At 38.4% G+C, this 20,138-nt stretch overlaps 1 protein-coding gene across 1 annotated transcript in view; it reads right to left on the bottom strand.

Moving 5' to 3' along the window:
- Window positions 1-20,138, bottom strand: part of PCGF5 (polycomb group ring finger 5) — a 60,665-nt gene that overhangs the window by 40,226 nt on the left and 301 nt on the right. The gene's annotated exons all lie outside the window — the stretch shown is intronic.

Below are 20,138 nucleotides of genomic sequence, written 5' to 3'. Positions count from 1 at the left end.
AAATCTGTGCTTTTCCACAGGATTTCCTAATGTCTATTTGCTATATTTCAGTAACTTTTTTAAATCCTTGTTTCCATCAGCATCATGTTTCTTCCGTGCTATACTGCATGTTTACTATCTATACATATACTATATTGTTTGCAGTATTTTTTCCCTGAAAATATCAAAGCCACTCACATCAACGTATCACACAGCTCAACTAAACAATAATATGAAGTGTTCAAATAGCTTTAAAAGAGTGTCATCTTTCAGTCTCTGGGAGATGGAAAACAAACTGTAAGAACCCTCCAATGGCTCCTGCTAAAATTGTTACTAACAGATTTTGTTTCTTACAGTTGAAAGCTGGCAGGAATGCAAATCAAATTGTATCACACATGTCAAACAGCTTCACAATTATGCAATCAACTTGCACTGCAAATTAAAAACAAGACTTGCTACTAGATCTTAAGTCAAAACAAATTTAAAACTCCAATAAGCTCAGCAAAAGCAACCTTCAAGAAAGCTACTCATGCCAGTTATTACGGCAGAACTAGCAAACAAAGAGGCTCAAAAGCAAATAGAGAAGTAGCAACAAAATTTCCTCATCTTTCACAAGACAAATTAATGATATTTAAAATGTCTTAGGGTTTGTTAAGTAAGTTAAGTACCCTACTTCAATTGATTTTCAACAGGAGTTCTATTTCCAGGCCTCTCAAGAATAAAACCTTTAACTTAATAACACAATGTTGGATGGACTCCATTTCATTTCCACTACATGGGAAGACTCTCTTGTTCGTGGGTATCATTATTTTGTTTGCCAATTAAAACAGCAGACTTAACTTGAGGAAACCTAATATAGATACTTGTGAATTTCATCTTTAATTTCCTGAAATAGAGAGTGCTTTTTCTGGGTAAATTATGAGAAAATAGGGGGCCGACCAAGATACTTGAATCTTAGCTTCACATCCTCATATGGTGTTTTTTAACAGTAGTTTAGCTTATATATTGAGCCAAACACTGTGCAGCAGCATTTTCCATGTGATCCAGTCCATCTGATCATATGGCTACAGTCACACCTTAAGTCGGCCTACTGAGTTAGCTAAAGGCATTATCTCTGCACTTCCCTAAGCTTAAGCAAAAATAGAAACTCTTCATTTATGTTGGATATTTGTAAAAGTTAGCATTAACAAATGAGAATCACTCCAGATAACATTTTACTGAAAGCATTGTCGTGAAATATTAATAATTTGTGTCCAATATACTGATGGCAAAAGATTAAGCAAAACTGATACTTTTAATTGAATCCTCATTTGAATAATGTACCAGTTTTAGGGTGAGACAAGCTCAGGATTCTAGCCAGAAGCTATTCTCAAGTGAACAATCGCTCCTCAGCCCCTAACTTGGCACCATATGCCAGTTCTGAAGTCATATTAGCTTAGGAAGTTGACAGTGCTAGTTTCCCAACTTTATTCCCACGACTGCAATAAATCATAAAAGTTTGCATAAGCAGTGTTTGACATTATCATCACCTGGGTTTTTGAAAGAAATTATTTATAAAACAATTCTGAGATATGCAATTTTTCATTACTTTATTCTACGATTACCAAATCATGGCCTTCACACTCTGCCTACATTTAAACAGCATATTCTGGGTCGATGTGCATTTAAACAGACTGAGCATAAAATCAACCTGGAGCTGGAGCCTATGTTTACTACCCCTGCATCTTTAGCTGCCTCTCTGTGATGCTTAGAAGTCTGGGCTCAGCGTGGTGCTAACGAGACCACGTGGCTTTTGGCTGAGCAGGCTGTGGCAGTTTTGGGCTCTCTTTTTAGGCTCTGGACAGAGCAAGACTGAGTCCCTCCCAGAATACAAAGAGTATACATAATGCTGCTTTCAAAAAGCTGTACTGTCTGCAGGAGTTCATTCTCCAATTACTAACTTGTCCGATCTCATCAGCTAGACAGGATCATGAACTACTTCTGTAGGAAGAAAATTACGGTAAGAAATGCAGGTAATACTTCAGGAAATTACATGCTTTTGAGTCAAAAATAAATAAATCTGTGCTTATAAGCACACTAGCAGAGGCAAGGCCCTTCTAGAGATACATTTGTTTGAATAAAATACAATAATGTCTGTTTTGGTTCATGAATATCTAATGACACTTATTGATGAAGTCTGACAAATGCTCAGACTGGATCATTCTACTAAGATTGTTGATTTATATTTAGAAAGACAGATCCTCATCTCCTCTTCAAAAAGCTGTTATTTAGCATTGTGCATGCAAAAAGCCTCACTGCATTCTCCTGCAGAAGTATCTATACTTAAATGGCAAGTGAACTATATATTTCATATAAACTATGCTGAAGATATCATACAATATCTGACCCTTCTAAGTTACTACAACCTGTTTACACTTTGCTCAGTTTTTTAGATGTGACTGTTCAGCGCTGTGGTAAGTTTAGATTCCGTAGGCCTAAAGCTAGAAGTTTTCACCTTTCTATTTGCATAGCAAATCTCATTCCATTTCCTAATCTAATATCCTTGGTGGGCTTTTATGAAGAAAACACATAATACTCTTAAAATGATTTGCCTTTAGCACGAATGCATAGATGGGAATATGAATTTTTGACAAGGTAGCAGGCTTATGAGAACTTGTTGATACATATAACACATATCCTGTTCCTATCATCATCATGCTGTCTATTTAATAATTCCCATTTAAATATAAGACCTTAGTTGCCACAGCTCAGTAGGAATAATATTAAGGAGATTTACATTTTCCTGCTGAGAAATCTGGAATGCTGTCTCGTGTTTTATCCTTGTGTCTTTTAAACTTGTCAGAAATGCTACTGCCATCATAGCCCTCCATCAGTCAGGAACTAAAATATGTATGGTTGGGGTATGCCTTCTACTAAGCAGCAACTTACCAAAATTGTGAGAAATCATTGTTACAAAATACATCAAAAAGAAGTACCTTCAAACAGAGACAGCCAATTTACACTTTTATCCAGTATGTTTTAAATCTGTTCTACAAATTTATTCATTGCATTTGTTGCTCTCCTCATCTGTACAAGAGAAACAATTCCTCCTCGCCCCCTCCCCATTTTTAATATCAGTGAACAATAATTAAAGGCAAGAACAGTTGAAAACCCTCAAGGTGAAGTATCAAAACCACTACCTAATAAATAGGATAAACTAATGAATTTTAGTACAAAGAGACTCAGTAAGATTTCTGAAGACTACAATTTTGGGTACAATTAATGGGAAGTTTAATGACAAAGAGCATTATAAAGAAGATAAATTGAAAGTGTATTGTTTTGCACTAGATAAATTACACATGGTCACTTATATTAATGAAAAAAATCAGCAGCTCCGTAGTTTGTTGAGTCTAGAACCACCTGTCCAAACTTTTGGAAACACTGTTTTTACTTGACAACAAGGGCAACATTATTAAATTTTAGAATAAGCATCCCTACATGACCTCTCAATGACACTACTGTTCAAACCACTGGCACCGATGGAAACAGGACCCAATTTAAATGCTACTTAGTGCCCGGAGAATAACAAACTTGTGACCACTTACAAGAATACTGTAAGTAGTTTATATTGTACAGGCACAAAATGATGAAGGTCCCACCTACTTCTTTCACAAGCGTCTCTTCAGCAAAGCCACAAAACTTGGTAACAATGACCAGACAGGACACAAATATTGACAGTAAGGAGTGAAAGGTAACTGCTATTCCACCACATTGTTCTCCCTCTGTTAATGGCTTTCATCCTACAAAGTGCCTGACGAGCCGGTGACGTGATTAAGGGATCGGATCCCCTCCCGTCATATGAGGAGGGGCTGAGAGAACTGAGATTGGTTAGCCTTGTTCAGGGGGAATCTCATCGATGTGTATAAATGAGGGGAGAAGTAAATAAGACGGAGCAAGAGACTTCTCAGTATTGTCCAGTGACAGAACAGGAGGAAGTGGGCACAAACTGAAACATGGGAGATCCCACTTAAACCTAAACATTTTTTTTTCTTCCTACTGTGAGGGTGGACAAACACTGGAATCATTTGCCCACTGAGGCTGTGGAGTCTCCGTCCTTGGAGATTTTCAAAACATGACCGACAAGGCCCTGAGGAACCAGGTGCAGCTGTCCCTGCTTTGAACAGAGGGGAAGGGCCAGACATATTCCTGAGGGCCCTCCAAGCTGTCTGTGATTCTGCGAGCTATTCTGGCCTTGAGATTGCAGAACAATTTATGCTTACAGATAAGTATGTGTTTCTGTGCAGCCACCACAGATTCTGAAGCTTATTCCACCTCTGAGCTTATGAAAATACTTATTTTTGGGGTAGAATTTTCAAATATTTTGTTAAAACAAAATTCTGAATATAAAACTCTCCTAATGCCCCTAAAATAGAAACTGCAGGCATTCCTGACGTCCACAATTAATGAACAGAACATCTATGTCTACATCTACATGTAGATGCTTCTCGTTATGTTTTACATTGAGCTGTCAGGACATCATTTTACCAGGCAATTCATTCTGAAAATATTCAATAATAAACTGACATTTGCAGATGGCACAGGAGAATTTTACTTCAGAAGAACCTATACCTTGATGACAATCATCACGGGCAAAACCAAGGTATTAGTATTCAACACACAAAATGTAGCTGTCTGTGTCCTGTTCATCTTGACAAACACTTAAAACAATTTGCAGATAAAAATTTTGCTAGAACAGTTGAGGCTAAAAGTACCAAATAATTAATTTACAGTAAAATACCCAATAATGGGTGTGGCAGTGAGCTCAGAAATCTATCATTCTAAACACAGTAGAGTTTATCCCAGACTCCAAATGTAAAGAAATCTGTGTATTTGTTACAGGCAGGAATGCTCTATCAGTCTATTTGTAAACAAGCTTACCAATGGTATCAGTTCAGCAATAGTCACGTACTCATTATAGACTACTTAATGCAATCCAGGACCAGAGACACTTAAAAGCATTTGGAAGTATCAGCTGTTCCCTGAGAAGTAACATCAGAAAACAAGTAACTAGGAACAGCCCCGCTGCCAATAGTAGGCTTACTGCAATTCAGAGCCCCGCCGACCTCTTTGCGTGCCTACCTTCTAAACTGAAGTGGAGCAAAGACTTTTTTTTTGCACTCCCCAAATACTTGTAGGTGGTGAGTGTCTGCTACAGACCACCTGATGAGGAAGAAAAAAAAGTAGATGAGGTCCATGATATGTCTAGAAACTTTAAATTATTAAACACCCACTGTATATGCTAAACAATTTAAGGGCAGATTTACCATTAGAGTAAGCTCCCTAGAACAGTGCATAACAGTAAAAGTACATAGTCCTCATAAAAAAGCTGATCAAAATAAAACAAATGTTGGGAAGGAAAAAGCAGATCTACTTGTTGATCTATCTAGCTCCAGTAACTATGGAAGTGAACACAAGGAACATCCATGAGCACAACTTACTCACACAAGGATCCAGAACAAGCTGGGCACCATTCACTGTAATACCTGACACTATTTTTAATGCAATTTAACAAACTTGTCTCAATTACACGTGGTACCAATATATCCGTTCAGCAAATATTCCTTCAGTTGCAGTGGAAACTTATGCTTTGAGAGTCTGTCTGTTCTAAGGAGCCTGCAATCTAGACTGTATGAAGAAAAGGATGCCTTTTTGAGCCTGTTTTACACAAAGAGCAAAATACTTCTATGTGGTTTCCTAAGAAATTTCTGATGTCAGCCACACAGTCAGACATGACTGCCTAGGAATTAAACTTCCAACTCTCAAATTCCAATACAATGTGTTAATCACAACACCATTCTTCTTCTGAACGTTCATTTGACAGGGATTTAAACCAGGCACCTAATCTCTGAGGTGAGAAATTTTATTTTGCATAAAAGAGTCATATTGAACACTAAACCTACACATTGCGTCATAGTGCTATTGATACTACTAAATCCTGAAAATAATCAAGATATCTGCAGTTACTTTTAGAACAGTACCACTAAGGAATTAAAAGCTGTCTCAATTTTATTTTTTTTTCAGTATGTGGAGACAAGTACATAATATTTTACAAGGTAAAATAGTTGAAGATAAAAAGCTGGGAATTTCATACCTTATCCAGTACCTTATCCAGTTTGTGCATTCATATATATAATTTTATACACTTGCAAAATGGAAATGAAACAGAACATTGTGCTTTGATTGCATTTTTGCATTCAGTTTTAACCAAGAGTAATGACCACTTAAGATGACAAAGAATCAGACCCATCAACTCATCTTTCTTTTTCTTATTAACAAACATCTCATGAACGTGAATATTGCTATTTACACAGCCTAATCCCACACAGTGCCTCCATGACTTCCTGAAACACGTTACTCTTATGTCTCTATGATGTAATTAAATGTACTTTTACCACTGCTGTGATGAAGAAGTTGTTGGGTAATACACATCAAGTACTGATAGACTGCTTTACAGCTACACATTCATTATTAAAAAGGAAATAAAAATGCACAGTTAGGCTCATTTCCAAAGCAGCAGTTAAAATAAACAATAGCTGAAGCAGAAATACTGTCTCACTTTATATTTGTAATTAACTGAAAATACTTTTGGTGCCAAATAGAAGAATGCTACTACAGATTCAAGCATACACACTTATTATACTCTCCAGCTAGGTTTAAAGATAATATCTTCATCATTGCACTCTATGCAGTATGGTTAGGAGTATACTTGTAAACTGGAGTTGCCTGATCTTACGCCGCACGTGCACAAGTATCACAATCTCTCAACAATTAGGAGGGAAGATGTGAAGTAAAGGATACCACCAGTGTCCACAGTGCATTGATAACTCTGGGCAGACGAAGCATCGCTCCTTCTAACTACTATAAGAATGCCAAAGTGAGAAAATTCCAACACTACATGATCTAATAAAAACGTGCTGGAAGCATGTGGACATTACTAAGAACTGCAGTGATCCTCTGGTCTACGGCTCTATTAAACCTCTTAATCTTGAAGCCAAAAAGATTGCATTTTAATCCCCTGAATGTCACGTTATTTTGAGTGTATGGTTAGGTTGTGATGACCACTGCACATACAGAAAATATTCATATAAAACACCATATAAAACTTCCAAGAATGGGATGGTTACATATTGTAAATATCTCCTACTCTGTCCTCTTCAATATTTCAGTACTTTATAAGCATCCGCATGAACTCTTTACTTCACGATGGAGTCAGTGATTCATTTCACTAATGACGTGAGCAGAGATGAGGAAAGAATAAGGTTTTCATTCAACATTCAAAGACTGTTATGGAAACTGCTCACATGAGGAATGCTAGACTGCTTACATCTACAGCTTCCACGTCAACAAAAATAACAGACACCTTTTTGCTCTATTCCCAAAACAGCACTGTTAGTAAACCTGCAAAACTCTTAGGAGATTCCAGCAAAAAAATCAGTTTCACTAGAGACAACTGCCAAATATGATCCTTCAGATCTCATTTCTCTACGAAAGGAATACATTATGCTAGACACAAGTAGGAGGAAACATAAGCCATTTAGGCAAAACATCTAAGAGACTCCTGCACAAGAAAATAAACAATCTATTTTGAAAAAGTTGAGCATAAAATACTTTTCCAGTTATCATGCAATGCACACTACATACACAGTTTGTTTTCTACAGAAAAAGGAATGAAGCAGAACACTTACTGATCACAAATGTGTGTCCAAGACAAACTTAAGTCCTTATTTTTTTTAATTAATTCAAGTCTTGAGTAACTTCAGTGGGACAAACTGCTTAAAATATGTTCAAAAGAATTCAGCCACAGGTTCACAATAATCTTTAAAATGTTTAATACTGTTTCATCATTACCTCTGTCATTTTAAATATTAATGGCAGGTGCAGTGTTTGAATTCCTGCATCAAATAATTGTAGCTTTTTTTGAAAAACATCTTGAGAATAAGACAGCTGTTTATAGATTTTTTTAACCTAAAAATGACTACCATCATTTATTTACACTTTTGCTTTCCAGAAAAATGCTTTGAATTTGTTCTTGTTTATCATTTCATTATAAGTTGTTTGTTAACCAATTTCATATTTGACATTATATAGCAACATAAACCCCAAGATCTGGTGTAGGACACAGTGTAATTAGTACTGTGGTGATCTTCAGCAAGATGAATATACCATTTACAAACACCACGTACTAAAGATGAAACAAAACCCAAGGCAGAACATTTGTTTACTGCATCAATCATAAAGCTCCGTTTACATTACTGGATATTCCTGATGTCCTCACACCTAGCACCAAAAGGCTGTACTACATCAAAGGCAAGAAAAATCCCCAAACATAGCAGTAGGCTTTTATACAGAAAATATATGTATAAAATAGAAATCAAAATTTAAGGGCCATAAATTAGAAATTGTCACAAGCAATTTTCTCCATTGTTGACTGACTTCTTGGGGGACTGGAATCTGTGGCTTTTGACTCTTGAAATAAACACTGCGTTACTGTGTCACACACTCAAAATACTATGCACATTGTCCTTTTTAGTTTAAAAACAAAAACAAAAAAGCAAGCAAACAAACAAACAAAAAAAACAAGCAAAGAAAAAACCCCTCTGGAAGGATGAATTCAGAATACTCAGTTTGGACATGAATTGCACAAACCACTAAATCACATCTGTATGCCTCACCAAAGCCAATGATCTCCTAACAAGTGCTTGTACATGAAGATAAGCAGGTAGGCAGAAAGCTACCTTCTTCACTAAGTAACAAGACTGCAAGCACTGCTCTAACTTTCCAGTTTCTGGGTAGAACAAGGATATGTTGACAGTAACTGAAGTGTACTGCAGAGCAAGTGTAATCTAATTCTTGTTGCAAGCTAACCATCTCTTATAGGGAATTAAAGGTTACACCTGGAGGCAATGCTGTTCCTTGTACTAAAGCCTGAAAGATAGGAATCCTGACTTCTTAGGATTCTCAAGCATCTATTACTTCTACTTACTTCCAACCCAAACCATTCTATGATTATTTGCGAAATAAATAAGAGACATTCACTCAAGTCCGTCTCTCTTCTTTCAGAAAGAACTCTTATGGAAAGCTTGGACCATTCCGCACCCTAGCTAGTTTGCTTTTATCAGTTGGTAAAACAACACATCTTTTATATGTTTATTTTCAAAGAGCATAAAAATATAAATGGAGAAGGGTTTAATACAGAACAAATGGGGAACAGTATTTTTACAGAAAAACAAAATGCTGAGCACATATCTAACCTACACTGAGACCAACATGTTATGCAAATGCAGTACATAGCTCTCCCTTCTATCCAAAGGCTATCTTTTGCTGGGCTACAGGGGTATATGTTGCTTTACTTTCCATATACTTTTTGAATACTGCCCACCATAAAGGAAGATAAAAAGTCATTTAAAATTTAAACATCCAAGTGTTAGAGGGGACCATGTTATACCCTTATAAATTACTGACAAATTACACTAGATATACTATTCTTGAAAATGTCTCATCTGTCCAAAAAAAAAATCATGCAAGTGGCAAAAAGAATCTAGTACTAGAAAGTTGTTCCATCTTTGTAGACAATTTTCATACGTAAAATCGTTCTTACCTATAAGATGCTTCAACCTTTAGTTAAAGCATGAAATTGGATGTGGATACCCTATACAGAAGAGTAGGAACTATGCTAGTCTAAACTCATTTAAACTTAGTTTTTCTAGTAAGAAGTAATCATTGCCTGGCCTGCACAGACTCAGTGGAACTATGTTACATGCTATACTCCATATCCAGTGAGGTCTGCCTTTCAGAGCAGGGACCTGAATTCCAAGGAAAATATTTAGAATTTCATACCAGAACTTGTACTCTAGATTCTGCTCCACAACCCTTCTGTGACTTCTTTTTAGTTTACTCAAGTTTCTTCTTATTCTGAAATGTATCTTCTACCTGGAGTTTTGGTTGGTTCCTTGCATTTGTGAGATAAGCAGGTACATTAAAAAAAAATAATGAAAAATAAGTAAATAAATAAAAATAAAACCCTGAATATGCTAGCTCAGAAATAGAAGTCTTACAAAGAAAAGTGCAAGTTTAAGACTTAAAAAAACAAAAGATGGTAAACATACAATTACACAGACGGCAATTCCAGCTCCCCAGATTTAAAATATTTATCATTTACTTGCTTACAGGAAAACAACTTTGATAAAGACTCTTAGTCATTAAGCCCAGTGGCCTCTGGCACAAATAATTACAAAGTACTCATCGCAATGCAGTTCATTCCTGCAGGGACCTCCTAACTATGAAGGTACTTCAAGTTGGTATTCGTCAAAGATCTGATCTACTGCCTTTCTCCTAGAGAAGGAGAACAGCCTAACCATCTCCTCCTGCATCTGTGCATGGTCCAGAGGAAAGCACAAGCTGCTAAAGCAACTATTCGGTAACAGAGATTTCTCTCTACATTAGTAGCACTCAAAAACGTTTTTGGGCTCTGCTCTGTTTCTGGCTATACTAGACTGATTAATTTTGGTACATGGTAGAAAAAGAACAGCAACTGTGCATTCAGCAGTTGGATATCCTTGCACTATTCAGCTATATAGCTTATAAGGAATCACTGCATCCGTGTATTTGGTATAGCTCCAGGGAATGATGCATGCAGAGCTGGTGACTTCCAAGTGAGTGTTGCTCATGTTAACATCATAAAATGAGCAATGATGAAGTATCAGGCTTTTTAGCTACTACTTAAAACCTGTGCAGCCCACAAGATAAATAGAAGTGAGTGATTAAAAGAAAAGTTACTATAGTTTAGCAGCTAAACTAACACGGGAAGCAATTTAACAGTTCCTGTAACACTCCTGTCAAATATTTGAATATTTGCAATCATTAATGCCAATATTTTATCACTCACTTTTAGAGCAGTACTGCACTAAGCAGTATGACCTAGCTTGAATTACCAAATGCTCCTGCAGCACAGGCTCCTGAGACATTCCTCTGTTCAGGATGGTCAGAAATGTTTATGCTTTTCTTAATGGTAGGAAAGCACGGGAATCGACTGCCAGTCGTCACCTGCAAGGAATGCTTATGCTCATCTCTGTGAACAAGGCAAGTCTCAGCCACTCCAGTAAGCAAGGCCACCCCACTTCTTGAGGGACAACAGGAAGGCCCTGCATCGTCCAGCTTTCAGGATTGTGGATTTTTATCACACGGTTACATTATTAGTTCCTTCCTCCAATCTGCCTGTCTCTTCCCACAAACACCATGTTCAGAACCCATCCACGAGATCCCCGTCACAGCTTTAGAAGCAACGGTTAGTTTCTCCTGATAAAGCACTGTGCATGAATCTCGTTTGTTTTATTGACGAGGAAGCCCGAAAGCTGGCTCCCCCGGCAGCTGGACAAGGCCGTGCGGTGCGGTAGGCTGAGGGAAGGCCTGTGCGGGTGTTACCATGGCACTGAGCCACCGCACGGGCACTCACGCGGCCTGGGCACCGTGCTGACCGCCGGCGGGTAGCTGCCCCGGGGCTTCAAGCCCAGGCAGCAGGAGCTTACAGCTGCTTAAAATCACATGGATGTGCCCTAACGCACAGTTAGTTGAAGGAATAAAATAGTACCTTCGTACCTCCAAACAGCACACCCCAGTTCTTTACAGAAACATATAGCTGCATGACTAGCACCTCTCCCTGAACCCAATTTGTCTGTTACGCTCCTTTGTCTAAATAGACAACCTTTAGGTAAAACCAATCTTTCAAACTGTAATTATTCATTCCTCACACACTTTACACCTGTGCTAAGATGCTGGGGAGAAAGCCTTTAAAGAACAGAATTTATGAGTATTATAATGGATGAATTATGGTCACACTAATAGCCTAAACTATGAAACGTCCTAATATTTTAGTCCTTCAGCCTTAAAATAGTTACATTAGAACTCTCTCATTTTTCCCCCTAACACCCTGCCGTACCCAAAATACAGAAATTCTGCTGTTAAATTGGTATGGTTTCAGCAATTCTGGGCTAGGTCTTTGCAAGTATTCTTTATATGTCAGAGGTGCCTGAGAGCCCCCGCATAGGACAGGTAGATGGGGGTGGTGGGGAGGGTTCTCCGCCACCAGGGAAGAAGTCAGAGGTACAGAGTCTGTCTGCACCTAGGGGTCCAGACTCAGAGATCACCTAACTTGCTCCAGCAGTTCACGTCCCTCTGACCCAAACCCATTTCCAGTGCAGCAATTTAGTAAGTATCCAAGTATCCAAGAAAGGAAGCCCAGAGATTACCTTAGTGAAATATGGAAGAACTGCTTTCACAATATATACTGCTCTATTTAATGCAGTTCTTCCGCCAATGTAAATACACACACATTACCAAGAACCACAGATGCCGGAATGAATTCAGTGAGAATATTTTTCATCAGAAAATTCCACCTCTCACTTCTCAGATCTCATCACACCAAGTCAAACCTGGAAACTAGGACTCACAGACCTTCCAGATAGCAACAATTACAGACTTAGTGGAGATACTGCCCATAGAGCACGATGACACTTTTCCCATATTTCACCTCCAGCTAGAGCCTTCTGTGTTCTTACAGTAACAACCTCTACATTCTTTCTGTCCATGATGGAGAACTACCTCATGATCTCTCCCTCTACTTCCCGTTGTTTTATAGGCGATAACCATACTTTTCCTTCAAATTGTCTGTTTGATTGGCATAATTACAATAAACTCAAAGCAACTATTTCCAACTTGTCCTAAATCTACAATTACCTGAATAGCGGAGCTGATCTATTGGACAGTTATACCAAAAAAGGGATCCATCTGTAAGTCCATTTGTATTAGTTTCTTGCTAGGTAAGTTAAACTTGATCAGTCTGAGGGTTCAATGACTGACAGGGCTCAATGTCTGAGATAGCATTTCCCTCTTTTAGTAGCAGTGACAGTAGACATCTTCTGAACTGCACCATTAGTTCAAAGTCTGCTGCTGTTGTTTCAGACCCAAAGGGCTTGTATGCCCAATCATTTGTGTTTCCCTATTGTATTAGTTGATCTAGCAAGAGCTATTATAACTTGAGAAGCCAGGTGTTACAGAAAAGCTCCTCTATTATAAGTTTCTCACTGGTTTCCTCCAGCTTCACACTGAATTCACCAGAAAAGCTCCTCTGCAATAATGGAAATTTTGAATAGTAGACCAATCCCAAACACATTTATGTTCCTAATTTTCAGCAGTGAATACAAAGAAGTTACATATCAATAGTAGGCTTTAAACACCTGCCTGTGTGAGGCACCAACTGTCACTGAGTACTTTATTTAAAACAAATCCATTTACATTCTGTGATCACTGTCCACACAAAACAGTTGCAAATTTTGCTAAGTATGTGGAATGAAAGCATGAAAATTTACTTTATCTGCAATATATCAAAAGCGTTATGATAGAAAGCCGAAAAATATTGGTTTGATTAAGCAGCCCTTCAAAATCACTTTGTAAGCAGGGAAATTCTACAGCCAGAATCAACCAAGAGCACTTAGTCAAAATATCACTTATCACATACAAAGGATCTTTTGTCTCTGCAGCTACTACTCATGATTCTTCAAAAAAGTAAATAATGATTTTATAAAACCATGAAAGAAAGAAACATCTTTAACTTCATTCAATCCACACATCGGCTATTTAAGAGATGATCTTCCATCTGAAAAAAAGAACTGTGTTTTCAGTATAAAATTAATCAAGAGCTTGGTTTCTTATATATTCTTCTTCTTGAGGGAAGAGATAAATATAATTGCACTTCCTTTAATTAGTGGTGATGGCTTCTCTAAAAATGACTCAAGACCTCAAGACTTTTTTTTCTTTTATCTCAAGATCAACTACTTTTTCTGTGGCAGAGAGAATTTATCTGTCAGATCTGATAAGTGGTAACTAGCACTGAAATCTGTCTTCAGAGTATTTAATGTTTGGATTCTATTATTGTAACATGCTTTGGTAGTACACAAAGATTCTAATAGATACAACACAATGCAAAAAGTCATCTGAAAAATTGTATTTAAGAAACTTAAATAAATAGATAATCCTGACACATTTTACATCCCAAAGTAAAGTGTTGATTTCTCTGAGGGACTCTGAACACATACTGTAATAGCCTAACAAACAACCCTTCAAATCCAAAGTAAATTAATCAGGTGATGGTATTTTACCAGTATCGTTAAAAAGAAGAACCAGAACTAGGAAGCACAATGGGAAGTCTCCTGCTATTGATAGGAACTCCAGTGCCTCTACATAGAGCTTCATAGAATCAGGAAATTAATAGCTTTTTATAGGTCATGTCATCAGTATTACATTGTATTACTATGTCAGCAACTGCTAAGGAGACTTAATGTTAATATTTGGAGAGCTTCTTTTAGTACTCAAACCTTGCTATTGATCAAGGCCAGTAAGTGCTATCACCGTACTGACAAAGCTAAAATAGAAATTATGACCTTACAAATACTTTAAATCTTCAGGTACTTCCTTTCTGCATCACAAATTCACAAAGTGTGAAAAATGTAGTGATTAAGAGAAAGCCAAGACTAAAAACTGAGACTGCTCCACAACAGCAGCTTTTTCATGTGTTAGGACACTCAGTGAAAGCTACAAAAAACGATAAAAGAGCTCTTACTTCCATGAATAAACCCCACGTTTAAATGAATGAAAGCAAAAATGAAATGTCTGTAGGCAGATGAAAATAAGAATTAATCCAAGTGTGCTCTCATACATTCACACTATCCGTATGAGTGCATATGAAAATACATTGATTTCTTATATGATGGTATAAACTTAAAGAAATGCAAATGTTAGTGCATACTAAAATGTTCCATTTTATAGTTCTAAAGAAAAATCTTGTATATTCTACTTCTGCACTGTCTCATAAAAAGTCATAAATTCATCTCTATGACCATGTATCTACCAGTTCACAGCTGTTGCAAACTCAGTTATTTTTTTGTTTGGCTGGTGAAATGGAATCCATTAGTACTGACAAACTGCTACACAACAATTACACTAGTTCTAAAAAAGTAATCTATGAACAGTAACACTTTCAAGGACCACTGTAAAGAGAAAATAATATAAATGTACCAGGTAACCCTACATTGTAAATCCATATATTCCCTATACTGTGATCCAGGGCCAATGTGAAATCACCCTTGTAATTACAAGTTGAAGATGAATTGCTTCTCTGTCATCAACTTATAACCATACCACTTGGTTCCTCATGGAAACAGTCAGTTGCAGCAATTTCATCTGTCTATACTCAGTGCAAGCAGTCTCTAACTCCACATCTTTGTGAAGGAAGGCTCAGGTATGAAAAGAAGTGTGTGATTCCAAGTTTGCAGCTCAACTAACTTCTACTCAGAGCACCACAAGGTATTTTGGCTACACTGGAACACCGCAAATCATATTTTTATCTTTTAAGAAGGACTAGAAGAAACCATGAAAATATTGTGTAAGTAAATTACAACCAATCTGTGCCTTGCAGAAGGTCATCACTAGGACTGTTTCTATATCCATCACATTTGAGAATTCCTGTGAGATTTTTCCTGCTGAACTACATTAAAACAAAACTGAAGTCTTATTTTTCCTAGAGCTTAAGTTTGCTCTTGGTAGCATTCATGGGCTCCCTCAGAGGAGCTTCAAAACAGTCACAAAAAAAGTGAATTTAGATTTGTTATGCTCCTTCATTCATACTGTTGTCTATTTAAAGTTGTATTTTACTTATAGTGGTGGTTTTCAGACAAATGTCCTACTCAAACTGCAAAACAGTTGTTTGGGTTTTTAGTTGGACTGGGATAGGAACACACTAAAGATTTAAGCAAAAACATCTCAGATGGAAGATATTGTTTATTACTTATTTCCATAGAGACTGGAAGCCAAATCAACCAAGATACCAAAGTGCTGCAAAAGTTACAAACACAGCACCAGTGACAAAGTGTTCCCCAAGAGCTCACAGGACAAAAACTAAGCTGTAACAGGTGAGCTAAACAAATGTGCAGGGTGGGGTTGGGAAGATGGAAGTAAGAAAAAGGATGTAAGAAATTCTGCGTCAACTACAAACTACGACCCTCCCTGCTGGTATCAGATTTTACTCACTGATTCAGCTGTCTGCTATCCATATGCACAGAGCCATAGATTTTTCTAAGGAAGTCGATAATTGCCAGAAACTTGCCAGAAACAATGCATCTTTGTCAAAAAATAATTTTGTAAAGCTGCCATCAATAATATGCATAGAATGAATCATACCAATGAATCAGGAAAAAAATACTGTTTCACCATTTAGGTCCCAACACTATTTCCTGATACATCTACATTAGAGATTAACTGTGTAGAAAGTGTTCGTTTTGATAAGAATTTGCTTTGAGTTGAAGCGGTGTGACTGCAAAGTGGTGTTCCTCCCCGTGGAAGGACCCGTACTGAAGCTGTGCACAAGGGCAAAAGGCACCCCATTTGCAGCATTAGAGTTGTGTTTGTATACGTATACACATACACACACAAATGTATACACCAAAACATGGTTCTTCAGCAGTCTCTGCCCAATGCCCATGTACACTCTGTAAACCAAATACTTAGTGCAAACTCAACTGCCAGTGAAAATTAAGTGTAGAAAAGCAGTTCTTGAATCCTAACAGACTGCAACAAACTGAAGCCCAGTGAAGCCTCCCTCTCAGGGCTGAAGCAGTCAGTAAAACAAAGGTATCATAAGGAAGTGAAGATCCTCCCAGTAACTTCTACTCTCATCTTTAACCTCTTCTGAGAAAGAAAGTCTTCTTTTCCTTATTAGGACTCTTGTGAAAATAGGATTCTTACTAACATTATGGCAAATTAGCAGGCTATTTTTATATTTTATTTCATCCAAACCTAAAACCATACAAAATAATGACAAACAGAGGAAGAAGATTCTTCCACAACAGAAAATAAATGACTGATGACCATGAACAAATGAACAGTTTGGCCAGATGCTAGGAAAGCTGCTGAGACAAAGATGAATTCAGCTATTAATAATGGGGTAAATGGTTTCAGCTTTAGGTAGCCTGTCAAATTTAGTTGTTTCACAAGTAAGAACTAATAGTGACAGCTGTTGAGACCACAGTGGTCAAGTAACACTGTCTTTCATTCCAGAAGTGTCCTGCATTTGGCAACAGACAGTTTTTGTTTTATAAACAACAACAATTATTTTATAAACAACAAAACTAAGACAGAGAAGGTAACGGCACACATGCAGCTAGCCACGCACACTCCTGCCATTGCACGATGGAGCTTGCTGCCTGCGCTGCACCTGCTCTGCTCATTGAGGGTTTCAGTCTCAAAGTCTGTCAAGCTGGTACTTTCCATAACACCACATTTACTGGAAAAAACGTAACGTGAAAAACGCAGCAATCAGGGAAATAAGCATCCCTCTAGGAAATATCTAAGGTACTATTTACCAACATTCAAGAATAGACTGGCTACATGTCTAATAACACAAGTGATAAAAAGAGACACAACTTCTCCTAGTGTCAACTTTTTTAACTTAATAATTTTCTTAATATTTTAGAATCCTACTTCAGACTATTAATAGAAATTAACTATCTTATTTAACTTTTCTTTACACAAAACTGCAACAACTGTTTTTAACAGAGGATTTAGGGACCAAATGACTGCCAGGCTGATGTACACTTGGTACAAAGTTTTCAATGAAGAAGTTGAAGAAACGATTCTTTTTCAGCACCACCAATATTTCTTTCCACACCAGTAGTTCAAAACTTTGCTCGAGACTGCTGCATTTGTCTAGAAAGAGTTTTTAAAGCAAAAACTGTGAAGAGGAAAGCATCTAATTTATTTTCTTTCTGTTGGGATGTTAACCATCCATTTCCAGCTGAGATAGCTAGAAGAAGGACTTGCAAAGGTGCTGTAGGCACCAGTCTTTCATTGCACAGAATCTGCGAAGCAGCTGATACCATGAACTATTTTTTGAGCAAAGTACTATTCATTTCAAATAAATATTACAACATCACCCCGTTTTTATTTACAAAAGGGCATAAGACTATATCTACTCACAAATTAACCATACTAAGAACAAAGCCTATGTATCCCGACATAACAAAAGCCAGCATACAAAGTTCAGACACTCCATTTTTATCTGCGTTGCCCTCCACAGTTCTCCAAGTTGTGCTGCATGTCCTACAATAAGCTGCTTATCAATCCTAAAAATGGCACTGCACAGAAGCAACCTTAAACCAATCCGTTTTATCTCACTTCATTTTGCACATTCTGCAGGCTTAAAAGTGAACTCTAGCATTTTTCACTTTTACTTTCAAGCCCAGGGTGCACAGAAAGCAGGGGGAAAAGGCTGAAGTAGAGTGGTGAGTCCACTTACAGCGTTACTTACTGTACTACTTTCAACTGAGGTCTATTTGTAGGCACGTATAATGCTATACATAGTATATGCTTCTAGCTTCTTTTTAAGGAAATTAACTAAGAAAGGATGGGTGCTGTCTGACTATTGATTTAAATGCACCTAAGAAATGGTATTTGTTGCTGTTTCTCGGCTTTACCACCCAATATACCTAAGAGGATCTGTTCAGAGAACTGTTCAGCCACAATCAGGATTAACTTGGTTAACTTCACAATCTTCTGACCATGAGGCGTTCAGAGCCACACAACGAAGTAATACATAAAGTATTATTATATAAATATATATATATAAATAATATATTTATATATATATAAATATATATTATAGTATTATGAAATAATACATAAAGTAGCTGAAGTAATACATAAATACCAGAATCAATCCTTTCCGTGACTGATTTATTTCTCCATTCCTGTCTGGAGAATGGCTAGAGGTACAAAACACAGGCAGCCAGATAAAGGATACCCGATGCCAAAGGCGACAGAATGGTTTACCAGTAACGGGCGCAAAGATCTTCACATACTTTTACATCGTAAAACTGAGTGCTTGCATTTGTACAGTACCACCTCCCCATTATAAACAGGGACTTCATTTCTAGGCACTGGCAGGTATACCAAGAAAAGAGGAATTCATCTTACAAAATTCAAAGTCCTGCCACTGTACAGAGAGAGACAAACATGTCAAGAAAAAGTAGAAAATGGCATTCAACTCTGGAATCAAGTCAGAGTTGAAAGAAAAACTATACAGAGGACCCAGCCTTAATCCCATTTAAAACAGCAACAGGCAAGAGGATCGGGAGCAGAACTCTATTCAGGTGCAACTCTAGCATGTTTATTAAGCAAACCGGTTTAATTTGTTTTCCAAATATGTATTTATTTATTTACTGCAACAGAGACTGACTACTTTTGCTTAACAAAACTAAGCAAAACAAATCCCATATTAAAAGGATCTGGGATCTGTCTCAGGTTTTGGGCTACGGACACGGTGCAGTACCATTCGCGTTTTGTTTGTTTTGTTTAAATTTGATTTTAAATTAACACTTTGAAGGGCACAGTTACTTAAATCTCGTCATTAGCATCCTTCCTTCGAGGACGTGGAGAAAACGAAGGGTGGGAAGCCGATGCAGAAACAGGTTACCCCCGGACCGCCAGGAACGCAGCCGCTGAGAGCTGCAGAACCTCCACAGCCCTCGCAGTACCCCCAGACAGCCCGGGGGGGTCGGGGCCCGCCTGTGCCCTGGGAGCCGAGGCCAAGCCCGGGCCCCCAGCCGCGCGGCTGTCCCCCGGCCGGCCGTGTGTGTGCGCGGCGAGGTGATTCACTTGCTTGTATTCCACGGAACCGATGATTCACCCCGTCCATCGCATCACGCTAACCGCGCACATGAAGGATGGGGGGGGGGGGGGGGGGGGAGCAAAAAAATCAAGTTCTTTAAACTTTGTTCTGCCGGAGCGTTTATTTGCGATGAGCACCGAGCCCGGCACCACCACCACCACCTCCCCCCACCCCAACACGTGCCGGGAGCTGCCGCCCCCTCGGGCGGGATGGGCGGCGCGGCGATGGGGACGAGCTCCCCGCCCGGCCCGGTACCTGCCGAGGGGAGGCAGGGCGGGCTCGTCCCTCGCCTCCCCACCGGCGCCTTATGTAACCGGCCGCCCCGCCGCCGTGCCAGCGGGATCCCGGCTGCCACGGCTCGGACGGCCGCTCCCGGAGCGCCCGTCACCGCCCGCCGGCCCCTCGG

The sequence above is a fragment of the Anser brachyrhynchus genome, assembly GCF_964034855.1.
Source record: "Anser brachyrhynchus genome assembly, chromosome: 6".
Classification (NCBI taxonomy): Eukaryota; Metazoa; Chordata; class Aves; order Anseriformes; family Anatidae; genus Anser; species Anser brachyrhynchus.
The sequence above is the reverse complement of the archived record's forward strand: the minus strand, read 5'-3'. Positions and strand labels throughout refer to the sequence as shown.